The 22,981-nt window shown below is 40.1% G+C and overlaps 1 protein-coding gene and 1 pseudogene across 2 annotated transcripts in view; both read left to right on the top strand.

Annotated features, from left to right (window-relative positions):
- SYNPR (synaptoporin) overlaps positions 1 to 22,981 on the top strand; it is a 314,626-nt gene that overhangs the window by 207,033 nt on the left and 84,612 nt on the right. The window lies entirely within an intron of this gene.
- Positions 17,607 to 18,193, top strand: LOC145519791 (high mobility group protein B3 pseudogene; annotated as a pseudogene).

Below are 22,981 nucleotides of genomic sequence, written 5' to 3'. Positions count from 1 at the left end.
TGAGACAGCTTTGAAGATGCGAGGTGCTGTCCCAGTGCTAAGTGGGATGGTTCTAATTATTCTCTTGAAGCCTCACATCACCATAATCAGCTTTTTCTCTCCCATTCTTTTCTCTCTCTTAATCATCCGGATATGAATAATGAATGCAATCTTTCTTTAAATGGAAGAATGGAAATATAGCTGAGCTCTTTTTCCCAGGTTTCCTGTTAGCAGAAATTGAGGTATATCCAAGTGCTTTTGGCCTGGGAAAATAAACAGGGAAAGTTGAGACACTAGAATGTGAACTGTGAATGAGCACAGTCTTAAAGATTTTTTAAATGATTTCAGTTTTTATTAGCAAGCCAACAAAAAATGCTGCAGAGGATTTGGATAATTCAGATATATCCATGTGCTTTTGGCCTGGGAAAGAAAACAGGGGAGGCTGAGACACTATAATGTGTATCGTGAAAGATCATAGTCTTAGAGATTTTTTAAATGACTTCTGTTTTTATTACCAAACCAACACAAAAAAATTGTTGCAGACAATTTGGATAATTCAGAGAATTGGATAATTTGGATAATTCGGAATTTGGATAATTTTTGCACACAGATGAGAAGACATATGACATGTGTTTTCATATTCCAAATTTTGTGTGAAAATATATTCATATTAATCTATTTTCACACACAAAATAAACTCAACCTGAGCATAATGTTTTCTAACTTATGCTTAAATTTAATGCACTGTGAAGGCAATGGTAACCCACTCCAGTGCTCTTGCCTAGAAAATCCCATGGACAGAGGAGCCTGGTGGGCTGCCATCCATGGGGTCGCTGAGAGTCAGACACGACTGAACGACTTCACTTCCACTTTTCACTTTCATGCGTTGGAAAAGGAAATGGCAACCCACTCCATTGTTCTTGCCTGGAGAATCCCAGGGACGGGGCAGCCTGGTGGGCTGCCGTCTATGGGGTCGCACAGAGTCGGACACAACTGAAGCAACTTAGCAGCAGCAGCAGAACATTTAAATCGGAGAAGGCAATGGCACCCCACTCCAGTATTCTTGCCTGGAGAATCCTAGGGACGGCAGAGCCTGGTGGGCTGCCGTCTATGGAGTCACACAGAGTCGGACACGACTGAAGCGACTTAGCAGCAGCAGCAACAGAACATTTAAATTATATTTTCTTCACATCATCATGACTGTATAGGACCCCCTCTTACACACATGGACCATATAGCTTGCTTAACCAGTTCCCACAGGTGAACAATGAGTTGGTTTCCAATCAACAACTAGTCCAATAATTAATTGGACTAAAGTAAACAGTGCTGAAATCAACATACTTTACACATTGCCAGCATAGTTTTTTTTAAATAATTATTTATTCAATGGAAATTTCTAAAGTTGGATTTGCTGCTCAAAGGATATGACAGTTTAGTTTAGCACTGGATATTTAGAAAGACATCAAGAAGATGAAACTAACTCATGCTGCCTATCTTGGATGGGTTAGAAAAAGACATCCCATTTCAAAGCATCTCTTTCCTGGGCTTCCTAGGTGGCATTAGTGGTAAAGAATCCACCTGCCAGCACAGGAGACATGGGTTCGATCCCTGGGTTGGGAAAATTCCCTGGAGCAGGAAATGGCAACCCATTCCAGTATTCTTGCCTGAAAAATCCCATGGACAGAGGAGTCTGGTGGGCTGCAGTCCAATAAGGTCACGAAGAGTCGGACACGACCGAGTGACTGAGCATGCACACATGATCAGAGTATTTCTTTCCTGTCTTTCCTTAGCTTGGACAGCTAACACTGGATTGGTCTTTCTGGATGGACATGCTTTGGAAATGTCAGTTGGATTCTTAGAGTGGTTCTAAAGAATGATCCAGGGCTCCTTGCGTCACTCATCAGCAAGGTCCTGTATCCCTGGGAAGTCAGTTGTATCAGAGGCACATTCATGTTTAAAGAACTGCCCACTGGAGGCAGTGACTCTGGCTCTATGACAAGTTAGAAGAGAAATTCTGAAGAAGGAAGAAGGAATATTAATGCTTAGTGACCACCTATACAGTGCTGACTTTGCTCTTGACAATCCTATAAGGTAGTGAAGTTTCACTTTCATTTTATAGTTGAGCCAGATTCAAATCCATCTCTACCTGATGCCAAAGAACATGGTCTTTCCTCCCCTCTGTAACTCACTTTTGTAGTTTAACTGCTCAGAGCACAGTTCCAAAAGCCATGAAAAGTCTGCCTCTCACTTAGCTCTACTTATCATCCGTCAATTTTTTTCTTTTTCTTTAAATATCAGTTTGGCGCACATTTGGCTTTCCTGGTGTTAGAAAGCAACATTTCTCTTGTTTTGTATGTAGGTCATGTTTTCATTAGAATCCTTGATGTGTTAGAGTACTCTTTTTCTCTTTGCCCAAAAATGTAATATGTATTCATGAAGGCTTTGAATAGTGTTATATATGGGATGTCATTTAACCTGCCTGGCAAAGTCTGTGTATAAAAGCAGGACCTACTTTTTGGAGGATATTAACATCCTGAGTTAAAGGGAACATAAACTATGAGCTTTAGAGTCATCTTTCTATCTATGTATTGACTTAAGGAAAATTCTGACATCTCTAGCTGCAGATGTTTTGTAAACCAAACAGCAAACTAAACAAGCTTGTATCCATAAGCTGAGGACTCTAGCAAAGATGAGGACTATATAGCATGGGGTTTTCAGCACAGATTGGCAGCTTTAGGACTGATCTTACCTCTAAGTCTCAGTTTCCTTTGCTGTATTACAGAGGATAATAAGATTTACTTGGAGAATCACCCTAAAGGTTAAATGAGTTAATGTACTTTCAAATACTTAGGGTGCTTGGTACCTGGTTTCGGTCTTCATGGATCATCAAAAAGGAAAAGATATTTTAAGAAGCAGAAAAAAAAAAATCATACACTAATTGAATTTTTACTGGAAAAGAATTAAAGGGATGTAAAAATGGACTCTCTTTATGTAGAGGTCAAAATATACCATCCCCTTTTTCTTCATTATTAAAAGTGCTAGGAAGAGCTCAGAATTACTTCATAAATGTAATTTGTTTAATTATAGGAGAAATTCTTTACTTCTTTTGGAACCATTTTCCCTCCATCCCCTCCCCAGTTTGAGAATGTGATGAAACTGTGAATTCTCCTTCAAAACATGAACATTCACATCACATTTTGCAACTTCAGGGGCACCCATGTATTCTAGGTTAAGACTGCCCCCCAAACATAGAAGTTATAGGATGCATTTTCATTTATCTGAGTAGGGTCAGGAGAAAGAGGTCTCTAGTTGGGAATACTCAACCCCAAAGCCAAAGATTCTAATCATTGCTGTGTGCTGGGTACATTCCATGCCCTTGAGTAGAAAAGAAGACAACAGGGAATGAATGAGTGCAGTGCAGTGTGGCAAGGGTGACAGTAAAGTGTATACTGAAAAGAATGATTTCATGATGCAGATGGGGGAGGGAAGGGGTGAAAACAGTATGAGAACAGTGTTTCCTTAGGCTGATTTCACAGATGCAGCAGTGGCCCAGGGTCTTTCAGAATCTTGGGAAATTCTATGGACCATGTGGCATATATTTCATCAAAATCAAAGTCCCAGATCACAGGTAACTCAAAGAATCCCCCATGTCCTCTCCCATTAAGAGTGATTCCCTTCTCTGGACCATAGTGCCTGCTCTCTGCTGGGCTCTCTAAGCCTCTGCCTCCACATGGTTACCCAATTTGCTCTTTTCAGTCTCTGCTTATATATTACCTCCTTAGAGAGGCCCTCCCTGACCTCTTTATCAAAATAGTACCATGATTCCTCTCCATCTCTTTGCCCTGCTTCATTTGCTTCATAGCTTTTCAGTTCAGTTCAGTTCAGTCACTCAGTGGTGTCCGACTCCTTGCAATCCCACGGACTGCAGCACTCCAGGCTTCCCTGTCCGTCACCAACTCCCGGAGTTTACCCAAACTCATGTCCATCGAGTCGGTGATGCCATCCAACCATCTTATCCTCTGTTGTCACCTTCTTCTCCCACCTTCAATCTTTCCCAGGCATCAGGGTCTTTTCCAGTGAGTCAGTTCTTCACATCAGGTGGCCAAAGAATTGGAGTTTCAGCTTCAACATCAGTCCCTCCAATGAATATTCAGGACTGATTTCCTTTAGGATTGATTGGTTGGATCTCCTTGCAGTCCAAGGGACTCTCAAGAGTCTTCTCCAGCACCACAGTTCAAAAGCATCAATTCTTCTGAGCTCAGCTTTCTTTATAGTCCAACTCTCACATCCATACATGACTCCTGAAAAAAAACCATAGCTTTGACTAGACGGACCTTTGTTGGCAAAGTAATGTCTCTGCTTTTTAATATATCATAACTTTTCTTCATAGCTTTTAGTATGGTATATTTACTGTTCATTTTCCATTTTCCCTAATAGAGTGTGAGCCCATAGAGGTGGGACCGTGTCTCTCTTGCTGATTGTCATGTCCCAGCTGCTAGTCCAGTGCCTGATAGAAAGTGGATACTCAATAAATATTTGTCAAATAATAAATTTAATAAGGTTTTATTCTCACTGTATTCATAGGTATGTTTATCTTGTATTAAGGGCAAGTAGTACCAGACTTCTTTTTTAATTTATTTATTTTTTATTGAAGGATAATTGCTTTACAGAATTTTCCTGTTTTCTGTCAAACCTCAACATGAATCAGCCATAGGTATACATATATCCCCTCCTTTTTGAAACTCACTCCCATCTCCCTCCCCACCCCACCCCTCTAGGTTGATACAGAGCCCTTGTTTGAGTTTCCTGACCCATACAGCAAATTCCTGTTGGCTATCTATTTTACATATGGTAATATAAGTTTCCATGTTACTCTTTCCATATATTTCACCCTCTCCTCCCCTCTCCCCATGTCCATATGTCTATTCTCTATGTCTCTTTCTCCATTCTTGCCCTGTAAATAAATTCTTCAGTACCATTTTTCTAGATTCTGTATATATGCATTAGAATATGGTATTTATCTTTCTCTTTCTGACTCACTTCACTCTGTATAATAGGTTCTAGGTTCATCCACCTCATTAGAACTGACTTAAATGCATTCCTTTTTATGGCTGAGTAATATTCCATTGTGTATATGGAATATACACAATGTATATGTACCACAACTTCTTTATCCATTCATCTGTTGATGGACATATAGGTTGCTTAATTGTTCTAGCTAATGTAAATAGTGCTGCAATGAGCAATGGGATTCATGTGTCTCTTTCAATTTTGGTTTCCTCAGGGTATATGCCTAGGAGTGGGATTGCTGGGTCATATGGTCGTTTTATTCCTAGTTTTTTAAGGATCCTCCATACCATCTTCCATAGTGGCTGTATCAATTTACATTCCCACCAACAGTGCAAGAGCGTTCCCTTTTCTCCACACCCTCTCCAGCATTTATTTGTAGACTTTTTGATGAGGGCCATTCTGACTGGTGTGAGGTGATATCTCACTGTAGTTTTGATTTACATTTCTGTAATAATGAGCGATGTTGAGCATCTTTTCATGTGTTTGTTAGCCATCTGTATGTCTTCTTTGGAGAAATGTCTGTTTAGGTCTTTTTCCCACTTTTTGACTGGGTTGTTTGTTTTTCTGGTATTGAGTTGTATGAGCTACTTGCATATTTTGGAAATGAATCCTTTGTCCGTTGTTTCATTTGCTGTTATTTTCTTCCACTCTGAGGGTTGTCTTTTCACCTTGCTTATAGTTTCCTTTGCTGTGCAAAAGCTTTTAAGTTTAATCAGGTCCCACTTGTTTACTTTTGTTTTTATTTCCATTACTCTAGGAGGTGGATCATAGAGGATCTTGCTTTGATTTATGTCATTGAGTGTTCTGCCTATGTTTTCCTCTAAGAGTTTTATAGTTTCTGGTCTTACATTTATGTCTTTAATCCATTTTGAGTTTATCTTTGTGTATGGTGTTAGAAAGTGTTCTAATTTAATTCTTTTGCATGTAGCTGTCCAGTTTACCCAGCACCATTTATTGAAGAGGCTGTCTTTGCCCCATTGATTTTCTTGCCTCCTATGTCAAAAATAAGGTACCCATAGGTGCATGGGTTTATTTCTGCATTTTCTATCTTGTTCCATTGGTCTATATTTCTATTTTTGTGCCAGTACCATACTGTCTTGATGACTGTAGCTTTGTAGTCTAATCTGAAGTCAGGAAGGTGGATTCCTCCGGTTCCATTCTTCTTTCTCAAGACTACTTTGGCTATTTAGGGTCTTTTATGTTTCCATATGAATTGTGAAATTTTTTATTCTAGTTCTGTGGAAAATGCCATTGGTAATTTCATAGGGATCACATTGAATTTGTAGATTGCATTTGGTAGTATAGTCATTTTCACAATATTGATTCTTCCTACCCAAGAACATGGAGTATCTCTCCATCTGTTTATGTCATCTTTGATTTCATTCATCAGTGTCTTATAATTTTCTGTGTCCAATGCTTTTGTCTCCTAAGGTAAGTTTATTCCTAGATATTTAATTCTTTTTGTTGCAATAGTAAATGGGATTGATTCCTTAATTGCTCTTTCTGATTTTTCATTGTTAATATATAGAAATACAAGTGATTTCTGTGTATTGAGTTTGTATCCTGCAACTGTGCTAAATTCACCGATTAGCTCTAGTAATTTTCTGATACTATCTTTAAGGTTTTCTATGTACAGTATTATGTCATCTGCAAACATTCAGAGCTTTACTTCTTCTTTTCCAAACCGGATTCCTTTTATTTCTTTTTCTTCTCTGATTGCTATAGCTAGGATTTCCAGAACTATGTTGAATAATAATGGTGAAAGTGGACACCCTTGTCTTGTTCCTGATCTTAGGGAGAATGCTTTCAGTTTCTCACCATTGAGAATAATGTTTGCTGTAGGCTTATCATATATGGCCTCCAAGCCAGGCTTCAGCAATACGTGAAACATGAACTTCCAGATGTTCAAGCTGGTTTTAGAAAAGGCAGAGGAACCAGAGATCAAATTGCTAGCATCCGCTGGATCATCGAAAAAGCAAGAGAGTTCCAGAAAAACATCTATTTCTGCTTTATTGACTATGCCAAAGCCTTTGACTGTGTGGATCACAATAAACTGTGGAAAATTCTGAAAGAGATGGGCATACTAGACCACCTGACCTGCCTCTTGAGAAACCTGTATGCAGGTCAGGAAGCAACAGTTAGAACTGGACATGGAACAACAGACTGGTTCCAAATAGGAAAAGGAGTACGTCAAGGCTGTATATTGTCACCCTGCTTATTTAACTTCTATTCAGAGTACATCATGAGAAATGCTGGGCTGGAAGAAGCACAAGCTGGAATCAAGATTGCCAGGAGAAATGTCAGTAACCTCAGATATGCAGATGACACCACTCTTATGGCAGAAAGTGAAGAAGAACTAAAAAGCTTCTTGATGAAAGGGAAAGAGGAAAGTGAAAAAGTTTGCTTAAAGCTCAACATTCAGAAAACTAAGATCATGGCATCTGGTCCCATCACTTCATGGCAAATAGATGGGGAAACAGTGTCAGACTTTATTTTGGGGGGCTCCAAAATCACTGCAGATGGTGATTGCAGCCATGAAATTAAAAGACGCTTACTCCTTGGAAGGAAAGTTATGACCAACCTAGATAGCATATTAAAAAGCAGGAACATTACTTTGCCAACAAAGGTCCATCTAGTCAAGGCTATGGTTTTTCCAGTGGTCATGTATGGTTTTGAGAGTTGGACTGTGAAGAAAGCTGAGCTCTGAAGAATTGATGCTTTAGAACTGTGGTGTTGGAGAAGACTCTCGAGAGTCCCTTGGACTGCAAGGAAATCCAACCAGTCCATCCTAAAGCAGATCAGTCCTGGATGTTCATTGGAGGGACTGATGTTGAAGCTGAAACTCCAATCCTTTGGCCACCTGATGCAAAAGAGTTGACTCATTGGAAAAGACCCTGATGCTGGGAAGGATTGGGGGCAGGAGGAGAAGGGGACGACAGAGGATGAGATGACTGGATGGCATCACCGACTTGATGGATATGAATTTGGGTAAACTCCGGGAGTTGGTGATGGAGAGGGAGGCCTGGCATGCTGTGATTCATGGGGTCGCAAAGAGTTGGACACGACTGAGCGACTGAACTGAACTGAACTGAACTGATGTTGAGGTAGGTTCCTTCTGTGCCCATTTTTTGAAGAGTTTTAATCATAAATGGGTGCTGAATTTTGTTAAAGGCTTTTTCTGCATCTATTGAGATTATTATATGGTTTTTATCTTTCAATTTGTTAATATGGTGTATCACATTGATTGATTTCTGTATATTGAAGAATCCTTGCATTCCTGGAATAAACCCAATTTGATCATGGTATATAAGCTTTTTGATGTGTTGCTGAATTCTGTTTGCTAAAATTTTGTTGAGGATTTTTGCATCTATGTTCATCAGTGATATTGGCCTGTAGTTTTCTTTTTTTGTGTTGTCTTTGTCTGGTTTTGGTATCAGGATGATGGTGGTCTCATAGAATGAGTTTGGAAGTGTTCTTTCCTCTGCAATTATTTTAAAGAGTTTTAGAAGGATAGGCATTAGCTCTTCTCTAAATGTTTGATAGAATTCTCCTGTGAAGCCATCTGGTCCTGGGCTTTTGTTTTTTGGGAGATTTTTGATCACAGCTTCAGTTTCAATGCTTGTAATTGGGTTGTTCATAATTTCTATTTTTTCATGGTTCAGTTGGGAAGATTGAAGTTTTCTCAGATTCTGTTTCTTCCAGGTTATCTATTTTATTGCCATATAGTCATTCATAATAGTCTCTTATGATACTAAACTTTTAATTCAAGATAAATGGTCTGCTTTTTAAATGAGTTGGTATCAGGAAAAGGGAAATCAATGCAAAGAATGATATTAAGTAAATGAAAGCATAAGTGGTTTACAGATGTGATGTGACTCATGAGAGTGATGCCAGTGACTCGTGTTTGGGAAATACTGGTCTAGAAACAGATCAGGAAACAAAGAAAGAAGCACCAAGCCTGGAAGTAAGGGGAATATTATCTTAAATTCACATCAGCATACTGAATGATAAACTTTGCCTGCCCACAATTGTAGTCTCTCTTGCAGTGTTGAGGTACTGTTCATCTGGCATTTACTGAATATCAGCTATGAGCTCAGTGTGGTGGGGAGTAAGTGTGATGAAAAATCCCATCCCATCTTCAAAAGTGAACCTCGGAGATAGAGACATGGACACCATGATCGTAGAAATCAAAATGTGATCAATACTATAATAAAGGTACAAAGAAGCCATGGAAAAGTAGCATTTGTTCCTCTGAAGGTAATCAGGAAACCCTTTTCTGAAAACAAGAAATATGAACAGGGCCTTGAAGAATGGGTAAGATTTCAATCAGCAGAAATGGGGGCCAAGGCACTTCCATGGTGGTCTAGTGGTCAAGACTCTGCAGTTCCAATGCAGGGGGTGCTGGTTCAATCCTTGGTTGGAGAACTAAGATCCCACATGCCGTGCAGTGTGGCCAAACAATTTTTTAAAAAAGAAATGGGAGACAAGGCATTCTGGACAAAGGGGACTGCTAAAATAAAGCCAGTCAGAATGGCAGCAAATAATATGGGGACATGAGCTCACGGGGCACTGTGAAAAATGTATCTATGGACTTCAGAGGAAAACTGTCGTTAGCACTTCCAGTCTAGCTGCTTTCATCTCTTTTTGAATAGCTGATGCCTAATACATTGTCTGAAAAGAATTTCAGGTGATTGTGTCCATGTCTTCACAGAAAGGAGCTTCATGGCTCCCCTGGTGGCTCAGTGGTAAAGAATCCTCCTGCCAATGCAGGAGACCTGAGTTTGATCTCTGATCCAGGGATATCTTCCATGCCTCAGAGCAACTAAGCCTGTGGTGCACCACAGCTATTGAACCTGTGTTCTAGAGCCCAGGAACCACAACTACTGAATCCTCTGGCAGCAGCTTCTAAAGCCCACACACCCTAGGGCCCATGCTCCACAACAAGAGAAGCCATTGCAATGAGAAGCCCGCACACCACAACTACAGAGTATCCCCTGCACACCACAACTAGAGAAATGCCCATGCAGCAACGAAGACCCAGTACAACCAAAAATAAATAAAATCAAATTACTTTTAAAAAGAAGAAAGGAACTTCAAGAAAGCATCTCTACTTCCAAATAACCAACCTCAAATCCCTTCTTTTCTGAAAAGAAAATACCCAGGAAACCCCATCCTTTGTTTCTGTTGTAACCATGCAGGTAGTGATCAATCATGGCTCTGGATTTGCACTAAAGGGATGCCTGTCCTTGACTAGAAACTCCAGAAAATGGGGGCATCACTTGCCAGAACCCTGAGAAGCTCTGTGGACCAGGAGCTGTCTCCATCAGCACCAGGAATCCAAATAAATCTGCCCATGAAACTTTCAAGAGTCCACACCAAGCACAAAAGCTCTTAATGAAGTCCTTCATCTCAAAGGGGAAAAGAATCCTTGAAAAGAGATTTCTCTAGTAGCCAAATGCATAAGCCTCCACCTCCCTCTCCCTAGAAACCCCTGTTGGGTAATTAATGTCTTTTGCATTGCTTTATCCTGCTACTTTGCAATACCACACCACCCATGTGTCAAGCTCGTGACCTTAGTGATCATTTTTAAAAGTTAATATGATCTAATCTGCCACTTTATCTTCCCATTGTGCTTCAGCACTAACATCCTACTTAATTTTATCAGAGGTCTTTGTCTCGAGTTATAGCATGGAACAGAAGATTCTAGGAAGGACGTTATGATATTAAATAATGCATAAAGAAATGAGCCACTCTTCCCAGTGGTTCAGAAGCTCATGCTGATTCCTAGCTCTTGCCACATGCTAATATCTCATTTTGAGAAAACTTCCACTTAGAAGAATAACCGCAGGAGAGAAAGCTCTCTCTCTCTCTTTTTCTTTGTCTCTCTACCTCTGTCTCTCTCTCAATTAAAAAGCAATCCATGAAGTGAATCTCTCTCTTGATCTCTTTGTCATTAACATCTCATTTTAAACCAGAGTGCCCTTCACAGAATGTTAATGGCTGTTACACAATGTTAATTCAGAGTCAAATAAACTTTAGGGAAAACTGAGTTAAACCAAGTTGAGTAGGTATATTTACTGAGGTCATGGGATGAAGCCTTTAATAGGTGCTCTCCACCACTAATGTTCAAGAGGGCTGTGTAATTTGCAGCATTTCGCAAAATGAGCGTTTCCATGGAACCCTTTTTGATAGAGTATCTGGAGAGACACACGTTCATCCACTAAGTGTTAAACTAGTGGAAGAAAAAGAAAGCCTATGTCGAAAACAGATGCTCAGATGTCCCCCTGAAATTCCAGCTTCCTGGGCAGATACCATTGTTGCCTGAGAAACTGCTGGGTAGGCCAAGTAAGCATTGTGTTGAACTGAGCAGAGAGGTGGAAATATGGGAATACACCCTGCATTTTCCAGTCTAGCTTCCCTCCAATCTTCTCATCCATGTAATAGGGTAATACCTTCCTCACAGAACTGCTAATAGAATTGTCAAAATGACTAATCTGGAATAATGTAAATAAAAACACTCAGCTAAGTAGCTGATGTGAAATATACGTTCAGTGAATGTATGGTATACTGGTATGTCAAAGTCCTCTAGGGTCTGCTTCTCCAGTGTTACTATCTATGCAGTCTCACAGGAGCTTGTTAAATGCAGATTCTGATTTTGGTATGAGATAGGTGCTAAGATTCTCTGACTTTATTCTCCTAATTTGAGAACTGTATTTTGAGAAGCAAGCATCTCAGAGATATAAAAGGAACCAAACAGAGTCTCAACTTTTAAAGAGTTATAATAAATAACTATATAATAAATAAAGCTACCTAAATGGCAAGCAGAGTTCTGGTACAAATGATTCACTTTGGAAGACACTGTTATTCTCACTCCCTTCAGAATGATGGGTGACTATTCCCTTTGAACTGACTTTGAATGATGAGTAGACTTTGTGCAGACTTAGGGGTCACAGGTTCTGGCTGTGCCAGGAAGGTGGCACACTCCCAGAGGTGGGAGAGCATATGGGGAACTTAGGAGATGATCAGGGAGTGGTGAGAAGGAGGCAGGTATAAAGTGGACCATAAGTTTCTTAGTCACAAGTATCAATAATACACAGTCTTAGTGAGTTCTGAGCAAATGTATGAGTTTCTCAGGGCTGCTATAACAAAGTACCACAATCTGCGTGGCTTAAAACAACAGAAATGTATCATTTCACAGTACTGGAGTCTAGAAGTCTAAGATCAGACTGTCGATAGGAAATTCTTTTTAAAGTGTCTACGGGTCCGTGCTCCCTCTGAAACTTGCAGGAGAATCCTTCCTGGCCTCTTCCTGACTCCTGGCAGTTTGCCGGCCATCCTTGGCATTCCTTGGCTTTTGGCTGTATAACTCAGTCTCTGCCTTAGTCGTCATGTGGCATTCTCCCTGTGTCTCCGTCTTCATATGGCCATCCTCTTATAAGGGTACCAATCATATTAGATCAGGGGCTCACCCTACTCCAGCATGGCCTCATTTTAATTGATTACATCTGCAGTGACCCTTTTTCCAAATAAGGTCACAGTCTAAGGTACTGGGGGTTAAGAATTAAGTATATCATTTGTAGAGGATTCAATTCAACTCATAATAACAAATACATTTGTACTCATTGGGCCCCAGCAATCTCCTGTGCCCTGTCAGATGAAATTCAGAAGTAGCTCTTTTTCCACTGAGCACTGGAAACAAAGGAAGGGCCATAGGGCTGAAGACCTCTGCCTTTTCTGTCTTCACCTCTTCCCAAGTAGGAAAAGGGCTTCAGGACATCCCAGGGGTCATTGAACTAAGCTGGAAATTCAAGTCCCTGAGGCTGGGAAAATCAGGGCAGCATTAGAATTCCCACTGAAGCCTTATTTCTCTTTTCTGCCAACTTCTGCAGTGATGTTATATCATTCCCAAGGAGCTTCTGGTAGTGCAAGCCCTAGAAGCACCCTCCCTAATGTGTTTACACAGCAGGGTCCAATAAAATAATGATGTTACAAAATCTTTCTCCCTGGACTCTGTGAGAAGCAATGGCCAACTGTTCTCTTGGTTTTTTTTTTTACCCCCTTTGCTCTTGTCCAATGGAAGTCTAGTGAGAATACTGTCCACAATGTGAAGTTTGTAGGTAGGTGAAAGTGGGTACAGGGCTTCTTATTTTATCAAATTTAAATGTTGTCTTGAAAAAAGGGATCTTTAAAGAAAAGAAGTGACTTTATCTCTTTCAATTATATACTTTCTGACTTCGTAGATGAATTCATTGTCACCAAGTTATACAACATTTTGTAGTCCAAATAGCACTGCTTCCTAATGTCTTTGAGGTTAGCAGCATGAAAGGGGCATTTCACATAAAACCCCTGCCAGTATGGCGATGAGCAGCAATAAGTTTTTCAAGCCTGTTCTGTCAGGTCGATTGTCCATCCCAGATTTATTCAGAGCATTCGTTCTCTGTTAAAATGAGAACGTTGGCTGCATTATGTGGACAGAAGAAAGCAATAAAAAGACGTGAAAGTAATATCTGTTTTCAAGGCAGCTGAGAACAAGTTGCAGGCTTGGTGTAGCCACTGTCCCCATTTGAAGAAAATAAGCCCAAGTGGCTATGTGGAGGTGGTAGTTCATTTTAAGCCATATTTAAAGACTGCTTAGAAACATACTGGCCCCGATCCAGACCGTGGTCTGTCATCTCTTGGTCCCACCAACTAAAATGAGGCAGACCCCAGGCCCCAGACATATTGAGCACAGACCAGCAAGGTTTGACATCCTTATGTTCTCAGTCCCTCTCCTAAGCAATTTAGTACATTTCCCAAGAAGGCATAAACCTTGCAAACTGTAATATGCCATGGTAAGAGAAAATAAACGATCCTCTGCGGGCTGGGCTTAATTTTGCAAACTCCATTTCCTGGAGATAATTGGCCACTGGACACTTGCAGGAGGATTAGTTGGCTGGAAGTTTCATCTCCTCCCCTGAAATCTTCCCCAATCCTTCCAGCCTGAATTAATCTTCCCTCTGTTGTGCTCCTGTAGCCCTTGGTCTCCACCTCAATTGTAACTCTTATCACAGCCTCTGTTGGCATTAGCACTATTTCTGTGTGTCTTATCTCTCCTACTAGACTCTAGGCTCTCCAAGGAATAAGACTCAATCCTAGTAATTCTTGTGTTTACAATATCTAGAACAGGGCAGGTATGTCCTCATTAGATATTTATTGAAAAACTGAAGGATGGATGGGAAGAGGATTTCGTGGTTTTCTCCATCATTATCAAATGTCACTTTCTCCTATCACACGTGGTTTCAATCAAATCCATTGGAGGAGAGGTCTGGAACACTTGAGAGATTCTGAAACTTTAAAGGAATAGGAGATCGAGAATGGACTTGTGGACACAGTGGGGAAGGGATAGAGTGAGGCAGATGGAGAAAGTAGCATCAGCATATATACGCTATCATGTGTAAAATGGACAGCTGCTGAGAAGTTTCTGTATAACACAGGGAGCCCAGTCTGGCACTCTGTGATGTCCTAGAGGGGTGGAGTGGGGGCAGGGGAGGAAGGCTCAGGAAGGAGGGGATATATGTATAATTATGGCTGATCACGTTGTTGTACAGCAGAAACCAACACAACATTGTAAAAAAAAAAAAAAATTAAGTGGGAAAAAAAGGAATAAGAGAATTTCAAGGGAGTTTATGATGAGTCTTTTTGAAGATTAAAGGAGTTAACAGAAACTGGCTGTAAGTAGCCCTACTTCTTTTGGAAGGTCCGGGGGTGCACAGGGGCTGGAGGCAGACTATGTATGCCTAGGAGTTTGGAGGTTGCAAGTAACACGATTTGCCTTTGAGCAGCAAGTGAAGTAATTTATTGGAAGATGTTAGGCAAGTTCACATAATGAAAGGAAATACCGAGGAACTGGGCTCCAGAAAATACAGGAAATGGGGCAACTCAAGACACATATATGGTTGAAACTAAGGAATGACTTTTAATTTATAGTCAAATCTGTGCATTACTATGGAAATGATTCAATTCAACCCCTCATCCCGTTCTTATATAATACCACTCAAGGGCCTAAATCCAGAAAAATAGTCTATTATAGTTGTCTAAGTTGGACCACACACACACACTCTTGGCTTAGAAATGTTCCTTTTGAGGAAGAAATGCTGTCTCTCAAAGAGATGTGATTCCCCAAAAGAAACCAAGGTGCTACTAATAAGAGAAAGAAGAATAAGTGCTTGTCAACCAAATCACAGCTAATGCCCATTAGAGTTTACCTTGGAAAATATGCAAATCAGAAAACCACTATAAGGGATGAAACTCCCTTAGAGCTAATGGGAAAGATGAAACACTAGAAAACTTCTGTTTATTAAGTAAATTAGACTTGAAATTCCAGTACAAGACATTTGGACAAGTGCTTTCAAATAGTTTATTCATCATTTGTGTTGCCCACATATTTCAGGAGATTTTTTTTTAACCTATTACATTTCTTAGGAAGCCTTTTTTTATAGAAAGATGAAAGGACCAACCTTGAAAGAAGTCATCAAATAATGAATAAATCAGACATTAGAATTGATGGGAGCATTAAAGTAACTGAAAGTCTGTCAATGTTTTTCTGTTTTCCATGTGGGTTTGGGACCAAGTTATAGCTAGGAAGAAAGATGAACAAGCTGATTTTATTTAGTGAAATGGAACTTTAGGAATTGCATTATTCCATTTCCAATTTCTTTAATTGACACGTGAAAATTACATTTTGTCAACAGATACTCATAGTGTATCACCTACTAATATTCTCATGGTAAAAGTAAATAGAAAAAGCTAACATCTAAGACTTTGAAGTACTTCTGTATAACAGATACTCTACTCAGACCTTTACATGCATCTCTCATTTAATGTTTATAAGAATTCAGTGAAAAGAGGTACTCTTAGTGTTAGGAAAATAGGAATCAGAGAAATTATATAACTTTCCCAAGATTACACGACTAAGTGGCAGAAAATAAAGTAATAAAATCAGAAAATACTGATGAAGAAAATGAATACACTACACATACATTAATACATATAATTATAAACATGATTATTAACTGCAGAAATTATTTTCAGAATTGTTTAGATGAAATATACTTACAATATGCTACTTATGTGAAATACCTAGAATATGTACATTTCTAGAAACAAAGTATATTAATAGTTTCCAGGGGCAAAAGAATGGGAGGATGGAGTGTCGACAACTCATAGGTAGGAGACTTCTTTGGGGGGTGATGAAGATGTTCTGAAATTAGACAGTGGTATAGGTTGCTCTGTGAATATACTTAAGGCTATAAAAATACTGAAAGCCAGGATGAATTTTGTGGTAGTATATTATGGTTAATTATGTTTCAGTCAAGCTGATGCTTAAACATAAAAACCACGATCAGTCATTATCACCCTGAGATGGTAAGTTTGTAGAGTGACTTGTAGTTCCTCAAACTTATTATTTTCATGCATTTCTATAACTTTACCCTTTGTCTACAAAATTCTTCCCACTTTCCCACCCAACCCCTTTCCTGCCTTATAAATTTCTTATTCCTCTTTCATGAACTGACTTAGATTTCATCTCTATTAGGAAGTCTCCCTGAATCCCTAGTTCAACTATGAGCTGCATTTATCTGAAGGTTCACATTTTCTTTCCAGCAAAGATCATATTCCATGGTAATTATTTGTTTACGTGCCTGTGTCCCCACTAGTGTATAAGCTCCTTAGGTATTTGTGTTTTGAGGCATGCTACAATGTTTGGCAGGTAATGGGTACTTAGAAATGCTTACTGAATAAATAAATGCATGAATGTTTAAAGATAGAAAATCTAATGTTTCCAGGTTGAAGGATTCTATGATATCAAGGTATTTTCTGATATCAAAAAATGTCTTGGATTTAAACCTGAAATACTTGGTATGATGAACTGAGATTACCTATGGAGATCCATGCTACAATGAATAATTATTTGCCTCATAAATGTGAGATGCTAGCTCAGTCCTCACATGTCCCAGGATAAGCTGAGCTCCCTAAGAGAAACAAATAAGTCTTCCTACCTCATGGAACGTGTATGTGCTCAGTCACTCAGTCGTGTCTAACTATTTTGCAGCCCTGTGGACTGTAGCCTGCCAGCCTCCTCTGTCCATGGGATTTTCCAGGCAAGAATACTGGAATGGGTTGCCATTTCCTTCTCCAGAAGATCTTCCCGACCCAGGGATCAAACCCACATCTCTTGTATTGCAGGCAGATTCTTTGCCACTGAGCCACCTGGGAAACACACCACATGGAAAATTCTTGTACAATTACAAACTATGTTGCAGGACCCTAAAATACTTTGTTGGAGTATTTAGACTTGGTTGTCAGTAATCCAAGATATTTGAAGCTTTGAATCCTGGGTCTCTTGTGGTGGGAAATAGACCCTTTGGTGAATAAATTTTATCCAGATTACTGTCCTTCCAGAACAATGTTTCAGTGCTCTGCTACTGAAACACACTGTGGTTTGAAACATTTGAACAAAGTTATCTCATCAACAAATGTATTAAGAGTGTACATACAGACTAGCGAACAATACAGTCAAGATGGCTAAAGGTGATCCCAAGAAACCAAAGGGGAGATGTCTGCTTATGCCTTCTTTGTGCAGATGTGCAGAGAGGAACATAAGAAGAAAAACCTGGAGGCCCCTGTCAATTTTGCTGAATTTTCCAAGAAATGCTTTGAGAGGTGGAAGACCATGTCTGGGAAAGAGAAGTCTAAATTTGATGAAATGGCAAAGGCGGATAAAGTGCACTATGATCGGGAAATTAAGGGTTACAGACCAGCTAAGGGAGGCAAGAAGGAGGACCCTAATGCCCCCAAGAGACCACCGTCTGGATTTTTCCTATTCTGCTCTGAATTCGGCCCAAAGATCAAGTCTGCAAACCCTGGCATCTCATTGGAGATGTGGCAAAGAAGCTGGCCGAGATGTGGAATAACTTAAGAGACAGTGAGAAGCAGCTATACATCAACAAGGCAGTGAAGCTGAAGAAGTATGAGAAGGATATTGCAGACTCTAAGGCTAGAGGGAACTTTGACGGCACCAAGGGTCCTGCTAAAGTTGCCCGGAAAAAAGGTGGAAGAGGAAGATGAAGAGGATGAGGAGGAAGAGGGGGAGGAGGAGGATGAATAAAAATACTGTTGATCTTTCACCTTGTGAATACCTTAGAGTAGGGAGCGCCGTGATTGACACACCTCTCACCCAAGCTGTGTCTGTTGCCATCATTAGGTTTAACTACCCAGCTGGCTCACGATCATATTGTAGTCTCTCAAAGTGCTCTAGCAATTGTCAGTGGTTTACATGAAGTGGCCATGGGTGTCCAAAGCACCTGGAAACTGTATCAAAGTTGTACATATTTCCAAACGTTTTTAAAATGAAAAGGCTCTCATGTTCTCCTCACTCTGTGCACTTTGCTGTGGTGTGGCAAGGCATTTAAAGGTGTTCTGGCATTTTTTTTTTTTTTAATTTGTAAGGTGGTGTGTTAATTCTATGGCCATTGGCTAGAAACCCCAAGTTCTCAACTGTACATATCTATAGTTTGTAAAAAGAACAAAGCAACCAAGACACACTCTTGATTCTCCTTGCTTGGTGTGGAAGCTGTCAGGGTGATGCCTTCCGGAGGGGCCGTAGCTCAGGGCATGCACTGTGGGGCTGGACCCGTGGACACTGCAGTGGGCATGCATTTAGCTTCAGGTTGTCTTGTTTTTGTATGTAGTGACATAGCATCCCGCTGCCATTCTTAGCTGTGGAAAAGGGGGGCAGTCAGCTGGCATGAGAAGTATTTTGGATCCTTTTTTAGTTGAAGTGTGGTAGTTTTAAACTGCTTTTCTTTGTACAAACCATAGAACTCTTCATTGTCAGCAAAGCCAGGAGCCACTGCACCAATGAAAGTACAAGAAACTTTTGTACTAAGCATGATCTGCAAAGTTCTGTTTTGTTTTTTTTTTTTGTATGTTTAGAATGTTGAGATGTTTCTGAAGTTAAATAAACAGTATTACATTTTTAAAAAAAGAGTAAACATACAATGAATTTTGATCAATAAGATTTTTGAACTCAAATCTCATTATATAAGCAGCTGGTGGTATCTGAGAGATAAGAGATCACCATCAGTAAAGAAAATAGACCCTAAAAACGCCTTCATGGAGTTTACATTATAGAAGTGGAAGAAATGTAAGGGGAAATAATTTCAAGCAGAGAGAATAATTAGGATAAAGGTGATGTTTGGTAAGTCAAAGGATAATAGGATAACCAGGGCATAATGAACATGAGAAAGCAGTGTGATCATTAATATTATTCCTCATGACAGACAGACTTACTGGTCATAATTCTTTGTCCCTTTCCCAAAACTAGTTTTTGCAATGTCAGTCACCATGGTCACATGAGACAGAGTATGTTTCCCTGCCCATTGATGTTTAACTTGTTAGATGACTTGCTTTGGCCAATGGAAGGTGAGCAGCATGGTGTGACATTGTCCAGATGAATTCTTAACAGACATGGCATATTCTGGTTTGCCTTCCTGTGCCTCTGCCATCAGCAAGAAAAGCTCTCCAGGTAGACACGCTCCCCTTCATCCTGAGTGCCAGAATTAACATGAATCATGAAGCAGAGCTACTCCAGCCAACCCAGAAACACAAGGGCAGAAGTAGGAGGTGGTTGTTATAAGCCTCTGAATTTGGACCTGATTTATTATGTAAACCTTACAGTGGCAATGGTTACCTCATGCAGTCTTCAATACTAACTTTACACATCATTAGTATACCTTTGTTTCTATTTTTTCACTTTTAAAAAAACAGTATTTATTATGAGAAGGGGGCAACAGAGGATGAGATGGTTGGATGGCATAATCATCTCAATGGACATCATGAGTTTGAGCAAACTCCGGGAAATAGAGAACAGAGAAGCCTGGCGTGCTGCAGTCCATGGGGTCACAAAGAGTTGGACATGACTGAGTGACTGAACAAGAACAATTTATTGTTCATATAATCTACAGTTGCCTAAACATTTCTGAAAATGGCAGTGTTTGTAAGTCATAAATAGAACAAACATGAGCCTAGCTATTTTATTGCAAAGAATAAATCTCATCTGACTAGACCCCTCATTTCTCCTAGCCATTTGTTTAGTAGAAGGAAAACAAAGGCCTTTTCTCTTTTGTCCACTTCTGTTTATACCTCTGCCCCAGGACATCTGCTTTTTCAGTTTCAGAGTTTGACAGATTTCCATTACTTAAGAAAAAATACACAGCTCCAGTTTGTAGTGTATATTTTGACATCTTTGTATGTTTGTACTAGTCACTCAGTAGATCAGTGATCCCTCAACAAAGTAAAATCCACCACACAAGTGTGAAGTTATTGTTATAAATAAACCCAGTTTATGGCTCATTTTCACAAGTTATAGTTCCTAGGCTAAATTTTCCAAAAGGTGGTCAAGCTTTCATACCTATGTATCCCAAACTTGAACCATATCAGGAATACAAAAAGAAAATCAAACCCATCAGCTCTGGTGAGAAAATCACAGGACTTCCTTGTCTTGAATCTAAATACTAAAAATTATCTCACAATATATCAGTTATTCATCAAGGAATTCTGTGGTGTAAGTTCACAATACATGTCTAGCTATAGAGATGTGAGAGGTTTGGGATAGGCAAAATGAGTGAAGGTAGTCAAAAGTTACAAACTTCCAGTTATAAGCAAGTGCTGGGGATATAATGTACAGCGTGGTGACTGTAGTTAACAGTGCTGTACAGTATTCCGTATTTGCTAAAAAGCTTTCATCACAGCTTTATTAGCCCCCAACTAAAATAAATAAATTTATTAAAAAAATAAAAAAATAAAAAATAAAAAAGAAAGAAAAAAATAGTGACTGTATGTGGTCATGGATGTTGACTGAACCTATTATGGTAATAATTTTGCAATATATACGTAAATCAAATCAGTATATTTTACACCCTGAAACAAAGTTATATGTCAATTACATCTCAATTAAAAGAAAAAGAATTTGACCTCTGTTTTAAGTAGATATACCCTGAGAAATGATAGCTTCCCAGGTGGGACTAATGGTAAAGAACCCAACTGCCAATGCAGGAGACGCAAGAGAGGAGGATTCGGTCCCTACATTGGGGAGATCCCCTGCAGGAGGAAATGGCAACCCACTCCAGTATTCTTGCCTGGAGAATCCCATGGACAAAGGAGCCTGGTGGGCTACAGTCCATGGGGTCACAAAGAGCTGGACGCAACTGTAGTAACTTAGCACGCACACCCTGAGAAATGACTTTGACAGTTGAAACTGCTGGGAGCTGTCTTACTTTGGGCTCCCCCCAAGGCAGGCCTTTTGACAGACTTGGGCACAGGGAGCTCCTGTGTGAGGTGATCCCAAGAAGCACAAGTGAAAGAGTGAAGAAAGTGAGCAGATAAGGGGGACAAGCTAAAAAAATTTGCCTGCTGTATTTAAAATGGATAAGCAACAAGGACTTGCTGTATAGCAACCGAGAACCCTGATCAATGTTATATGGCAGCCTCGATGGGAGGGGAGTTTAAGGGAGAATGGATACATGTGTATGTAGGGCTGAGTCCCTTTGCTGTCCACCTGAAACTATCACAACACTGTTAATCAGCTATCAGTTCAGTTCAGTTCAGTCGCTCAGTCGTGTCTGACTCTTTGCGACCCCATGAATCAGAGCACGCCAGGCCTCCCTCTCCATCACCAACTCCCGGAGTTTACCCAAACCCATGTCCATTGAGTCGGTGATGCCATCCAACCATCTCATCCTCTGTCATCCCCTTCTCCTCCTGTCCCCAATCTTACCCAGCATTAGGGTCTTTTCCAATGAGTCAACTCTTCGCATGAGGTGACCAAAGGATTGGAGTTTCAGCTTCAACATCAGTCCTTCCAATGAATACCCAGGACTGATCTCCTTTAGGATGGACTGTTTGGTTCTCCTTGCTGTCCAAGGGACTTTCAAGAGTCTTCTCCAACACCACAGTTCAAAAGCATCAATTCTTCGGCACTCAGCTTTCTTCACCATCCAACTCTCACATCCATACATGACTACTGGAAAAACCATGGCCTTGACTAGACAGACCTTTGTTGGCAAAGTAATGTCTCTGCTTTTAAACATGCTATCTAGGTTGGTCATAATCTTCCTTCCAGGGAGTAAGCGTCTTTTAATTTCATGGCTGCAATCACCATCAGCAGTGACTTTGGAGCCCCCCAAAATAAAATCTGACACTGTTTCCACTGTTTCCCCATCTATGTCCCATGAAGTGATGGGACCAGATGCCATGATCTTAGTTTTCTGAATGCTGAGCTTTAAGCAAACTTTTTCACTCTCCTCTTTCACTTTCATCAAGAGGCTCTTTAGTTCTTCTTCACTTTCTGCCATAAGGGTGGTGTCATCTGCATATCTGAGGTTATTGATATTTCTCCTGGCAATCTTGATTCCAGCTTGTGTTTCTTCCAGCCCAGCGTTTCTCATGATGTACTCTGCATGTAAGTTAAATAAGCAGGGTGACAATATACAGCCTTGATGTACTCCTTTTCCTATTTGGAACTAGTCTGTTGTTCCATGTCCAGTTCTAACTGTTGCTTCCTGACCTGCATACAAGTTTCTCAAGAGGCAGGTCAGATGGTCTGGTATTTCCATCTCTTTCAGAATTTTCTACAGTTTATTGTGATCCACACAGTCAAAGGCTTTGGCATAGTCAATAAAGCAGAAATAGATGTTTTTCTGGAACTCTCTTGCTTTTTCAACGATCCATTGGATGTTGGCAAATTGTCCAATACAAAATAAAGTTTTTAAAAATTAAAAAAAATTGCATTAGTGTGTAGGTTACCACTATGGGCAACTCGAACCCAGTCCTGCTGGGACCCTCTGAGAAACTGTGTGGAACACACCCAAGAATCCTAAGACTAGGCACTGGGGAG

This window comes from Giraffa tippelskirchi, chromosome 9 (assembly GCF_054371585.1).
Source record: "Giraffa tippelskirchi isolate mGirTip1 chromosome 9, T2T-mGirTip1v1.2.pri, whole genome shotgun sequence".
Taxonomy (NCBI): Eukaryota; Metazoa; Chordata; class Mammalia; order Artiodactyla; family Giraffidae; genus Giraffa; species Giraffa tippelskirchi.
This window is presented reverse-complemented; position numbering and strand designations above follow the sequence as displayed.